This window comes from Electrophorus electricus, chromosome 1 (assembly GCF_041902795.1).
Source record: "Electrophorus electricus isolate QZ-2024a chromosome 1, ASM4190279v1, whole genome shotgun sequence".
Taxonomy (NCBI): domain Eukaryota; kingdom Metazoa; phylum Chordata; class Actinopteri; order Gymnotiformes; family Gymnotidae; genus Electrophorus; species Electrophorus electricus.
This window is the reverse complement of record NC_137497.1, coordinates 44324021-44329991: the sequence shown is the minus strand read 5'-3', so window position 1 is coordinate 44329991 and position 5971 is coordinate 44324021.

Here is a 5971-nt window from a genome sequence, read left to right as displayed (position 1 = left end):
GTGTGCGTTGCGGTGACACTTGTAATATTGTAGCCATTTTACCTTTATCCCTAGAACATATAAATACTTCTTTTTTCAGCTCTTTGTCCTAAACACGGGACACAAGAACAGTGTTCCTGTGAATCATGTATCCAGGAATTCAGGACTGACGTCAATATTTATGACTGAATATATTGTCGACATTGGCGCAAACCAAAGAATCTTAGTGACTAGCATAAAAAATTATGCATCCAAAATTATCTTGAAATAGAAATATTGTCTGGGTCAGATTGAAATCAATTATGGATATCCTGGAAGGGGAAAGTGCAGACAGCAATCTTTATACGGGCTTGTGAATATAATCAGAAATGAAATATAGATGTTGCCATACACACGCTTGTTTACGGTTTTGTGCAATCAACCAATAGCTCTTAATCGTTATTAGCATTTTTTCAATTTCAGATTAATTTATGGATGCCTGGTAATAAATTAAATAAATTTATGACAACGCCAAATTTAGAAATATATACTGATTTAGTGTTTCTTTCTATTCTATTCTTGAATTTTATGAAGACCTGCTCATACACACAGTAATATTTGTCCAAAGAGAGATTTAGTGAGGTTTAGGTTTTTGTCCTTAGCCGAGCTCTGGGATGAGAACACATGATATAAGACCATATGAAAGAGCTCAGACTAAGAATATGAGTCTAAAAACAATGTTCTCTTCAGTGCAAACATTAGTCTACTTCCTCCTGATTTCATTTCTGTTCTTAAAACATGGCTATAACCCCTTAAAACATGGCATCCATTCTCCTCATGGACCATATCACCTCTTATTATCATGTCATCATGCAGGCATAACTGCCACTAAATACTGAGATCTCTAACGATGTGGCCAAAGTACAAACGGATTTATCCCTGCAATGTGTGGAAAATGTGTTTCTATACCAAATGGATGGGCTGGGTAAAGGGTAGAGGAGCTGATTTTAAAGAGAATCACGTCTGCGTTGGGTTATGGTTTCAAAAGCAAGTGCGCGTGACTCCCACCTTATGTCTCTTACCTTTAGGTTTTCTGACTTAGAGCCAGAACATATGCTGACTACTTATTGCAATGATTCCAAAGAACCCCAGAGAAAAACAGTGAATATTTCAGACAGGCTTTCCTAAACTTTACTTATTAGAGCACACACGGAGTACATACTGTTACAAAGAATTATATCCATCTAAAAACTAAACCTTGCCACTTGTAAAGATATACTTGACGTGTGATCAGAACTCAAAGAGCCGTTTGGCTTAATTCTTGGAAGTTATTTGTCTACCTCTCTCAAAGTCATGTCTTCTTTCTAACCTGATTGATTCTTGTTTGGGGCCATGCCTGTGGGCTCTATTAAATTAAAATGTAAAACTGCTCTCTTATAACAAATTGCAGTGAAATTGCCAGTGGCCAGTAGCCTATATAAAATGGATGTGTATAACATGACAAGTTACAAACTCAACAAGCCACAACCATATCTCTCTCTCGCTCTCGCTCTCTCTTGGGGTAAGAATTCTTCACAGCAGCTATTGTTTCAAGGTTTTCTTTCCACTGCTGGTGCTGAAGTGGACATAGATGCTACTGGCTGGTCTGTGGTTGGAGGGATCATTTCTGATCACTTAAGCTCCAGCATGCTTATGACTCAAACAATCAGAGTTTGGTAATAACCCCACTGCTCTGCTTTTCCTTGCTGTTCATGCTGCCCCATTTGGAGCTACTTTGCCATTTTCTCCCTAACCGTATTATCTATGAGGGAGGAGCAATTCAAGTTTGCTGCCACCTTAATTAACTAATACAAAATTGTCTTTGTCAGCCCACTTCAATTAGCATTTGCAGCTAGTCGCGAACAACCCCACGACTGTCCATGAGTTAGCTCACCTTCCTGGACTAAAGAGCATTACATTACAGATACTCCTGGACCATCTGTAATGTAATATTCCTGGACTATCTGTGATGTAGTACTCCTGGACTATCTTACTGTGGTACTCCTGGACTATGTGATGTAGTACTCCTGGGCTATCTTACTGTGGTACTCTTGGATGATCTGTGATGTAGTACTCCTGGACTATCTTACTGTGGTACCCCTCGACTATCTTACTGTAGTACTCCCGGACTATGTGATGTAGTACTCCTGGACTATCTGTGATGTAGTACTCCTGGACTATATGTACTGTGATACTCCTGGACTATCTGTACTGTGGTACTCCTGGACTATCTGTACTGTGGTACTCCTATGTCCTCCTATGATCAGAATGGCTCTGTGTCTCATTGTGAATCTCAATTTCTTACTACTACTGTTTACCTCTTGAACTAACAAGCTACTGTTTCTTATTGGTGAATTTCACAAGCTACTGTTATTGTTGTTGATGTTGTTCTTTTAGCTTAACTATTGGCACGAGACTTGGTTCCACATGTTGCATAATCAAATTCTGGTAAATATAATGCTTGATGTTCTCCAAAGAATTTATTCAGATGTTTGTCTAAAAAACATGTAAAGGGATGTCTGAGCATGTTAATCTAATAGACAAAACAACAGATAATGTTACAGTTGATTAACAAGCACATGATGATTTTTAAGTTTTGGAGCATATGGGTAGTGAATTTAGTTATTACCACTGCAAACTGCGTAATTGCTGGGTTTCCTCTTGCAGTGTGCGTCCGTGGTCATTAAGGCTAGGACTAGAGCTCTAGTATCTGGTCAAGGGTTTCAGCTGTGACGAGCAGTGAAATGGCGCATCTTAACCCAACTTCTCTCATCCGTCCGAATGGCGATTCTCCGCTCTGCCTGTCTGAAATGTTCTTGCTGTATTTTCCTAGTTTCTCCTGCAGCAGTACTGTATGTATGGAACAGGTCTGCTCCACAGGTGAGCTGGACATGTGTTTTGTACATACTGAATGTTCCTGGTTGTAAAGGTAGTCTGCTAGGAGTATCAGACAGATCACTTGCTGCAGGCACTCCAGTGACAGTGCTGAACTGTTCTGTACTAATTGGACCATCTCCATAATAAATGACAGCCAAATTCTATTTCTGCTATAAGGAAGTCTCCACTGAACGACATACAGCACTTCCTGGGTTCAGTATATTGGTAAAGGTAAGTAAAAGGCTAAGATTTTCAGTATTAAATATAGGATTAAATAATACATTATTAAAATACATTTGTTCTGGCAAACACACATATGACTAAATGAGAGAGGTGTTACTCCCACTGGATGCAGTGACTGACAGTAATGCTGTCCCTTAGCAGAGGACACTGTCCACACACACACACACACACACACACACACACACACACAGACAGTGACTGACAGACAGCGATTCTCAAACAGGACCATTGTCCCTTGGCAGAGGACACTGTCAATACACACACACAGACACACACACACACACACACACACACACACACACACACACACACACACACACACACAGCTGCTGTCCCTTAGCAGAGGACACTCCAAAAGCTGCAGAGTCAGCAGGCCATCTGGTCTCCATGGCGACTAAGGATAACACCTTACCATCATCACTTCTGCAATTTTAGCTCCAGAAGAGGTTAATAGGACAAATGGGAATGAAGGAGCTTCTAAGTCACAAGTCAGTAGAACTCTGAGGGTGTGTGGTAATGAAAAGATGGAAAGTCTGTGGCAACTGTGCAGGTGTTTATTTGAAATGTTACACAACTCTTATTAACAACACATTTGTATCAGCAGTTCTATATCTGTGTTCATGTTCAGTGATCATTTAAATTTTACACATGAATTAAAAATCCTGTAGTATACTTCTTAAAGTCAGAATTCATTTAATATCTTATTAATTTATTTGCGTTGGGCCTAAAACCCTTAATAAAGTTATGATATGTCAGGTTTTTTTTTCTCCTCACAGAATATTCACATTTTGAGAAGTGCAAATGAATTCCTCTGGCAAATTGATTTGGTGTAAGGCGCACTTCCACTTTTGAAGGTGTTTAGAATTGGCACTCAAAGGCAGGGCTAAATGTGTGCCCTCATTAAATCTCGGAGACGGGTTTTAACACGGACTGCTAATTGGAGACTTTAAACCACTTAGCACCCTGACTAAACATGAAAACACAACCCATAATGGCGGAACTTTGATCAGGCGTATTTGTGAATCATGTCTTTTGTAAAGGTGAAAAAGAGGTGTTTGGGAACAGCTGTATTTTTGGACCGTGTTAAAATTCCATATGTCCACGACTGTAATAATAAAGAATGTATTATATTCTTTGCTGTAATAAAGAATTCTAGCTCTAACGCTTTCAGTAATGCTGCGCAAGTCAGAAATATCTGCCATGACTTTATGCGGGTCGGCCTCTTCTTTTGTGACTGTTTATGACGCGTTTATTAAAGTATGTGCATTTATAAAAATCTGTAACGCTACAGAAATGAACCCGTTCCTCCTCCCATCCACCAGTCACACAACGCCGCCGCGCAATCACATGACGCGCACATGCCGACGTAAGTGCAACACGTTGCTGATTTGTCATCGGGGACAGAAATGTGCACCGAGCAGGTAGATGGCGCGGGCGTGTGCATGCTCTGCTGTGCTATGAGGGGAGCACAGGGAGAGCTTCCTCCACTCTCATCTCCTCAGCAGGAAACCGTACACCACCAGACGTGCACCGCCGGCCGTCACCACCAGACGTGCACCGCCGGACGTTCACCGCCGGACGTGCACCGCCGGCCGTTCACCGCCAGACGTGCACCGCCAGACGTGCACCGCCGGCCGTTCACCACCAGACGTGCACCGCCGGCCGTTCACCGCCAAACGTACACCGCCGGACGTGCACCGCCGGACGTTCACCACCGGACGTGCACCGCCGGACGTGCACCGCCGGCCGTACACCGCCAGACGTGCACCGCCAGACGTTCACCACCAGACGTGCACCGCCGGCCGTTCATCGCCGGCCGTGCACCGCCAGACGTGCACCGCCAGACGTGCACCGCCAGACGTGCACCGCCAGACGTGCACCGCCAGACGTGCACCGCCGGCCGTTCACCACCAGACGTGCACCGCTGGTAGTTCACCGCCAGCCGTACACCACCAGCCGTTCACCACTGGCCGTACACCGCCAGACGTGCACCACCGGACGTGCACCACCGGACGTTCACCGCCAGACGTTCACCGCCAGACCTGCACCGCCGGCCGTACACCGCCAGACGTACACCGTCAGACGTTCACCGCCAGCCGTACACCGCCAGCTCCTCGAACCCCCTCCTCGTTATCTAAAATTAGCAGCATTCCGTACTCCTTGTAATGAGTCTGCAGCGCAGGCAGGCATGTTGTACACCATACAGCCTCTCAGCTTGTGTCTCCAGACAGCACACACCTCTGTTACCAGCTACCGTCTCTGTTTCTGCCATGGGTTCTGAAGCTTGACGTCTGCGTCTGGCGCGTGACCCTGCACGCGTAAACGCAGGGCCTGGATTTGCATGGACACAGATGTCCGTATCTGATAGATCAGTAGTATGCGTTTCTGATACTGCTGTGAAACGGCTTCAAATATTTCTGGCACCGTTCGCTGTTAAATTCATACGACTGTCACTGACACTGATGTATATTAATTAAACTATAATGAAGGCGATCACTTTTGAATAAAATGTCAACTTGTGCATGTTCCACACGTCAAACGTTTCAGCTGTTGGAATGTAATATGACATCATACTCTTTAAGTGACGTCGTTTGGTCTTATAGACGCAGTAGCTCCAGAATGCCTTCTTTGAGATGGTTTGGTAAGCAGCGATTGTGAAACAAATCTTTAAAAGCTCTGGAGGTAGACGCTGAGTTGTTTTTCTTTCTCTTACTGCATCCCATGAACTCACATAGCAAACATAAGTCCAAATAATTGCATTAGTTTTTCCCTTTTCATTGAAATGATGCCATTTACACATTTTGTTGTGGTACACACATGGACATTTATTTTCATTTTGCTGCTGTGAGAAAGC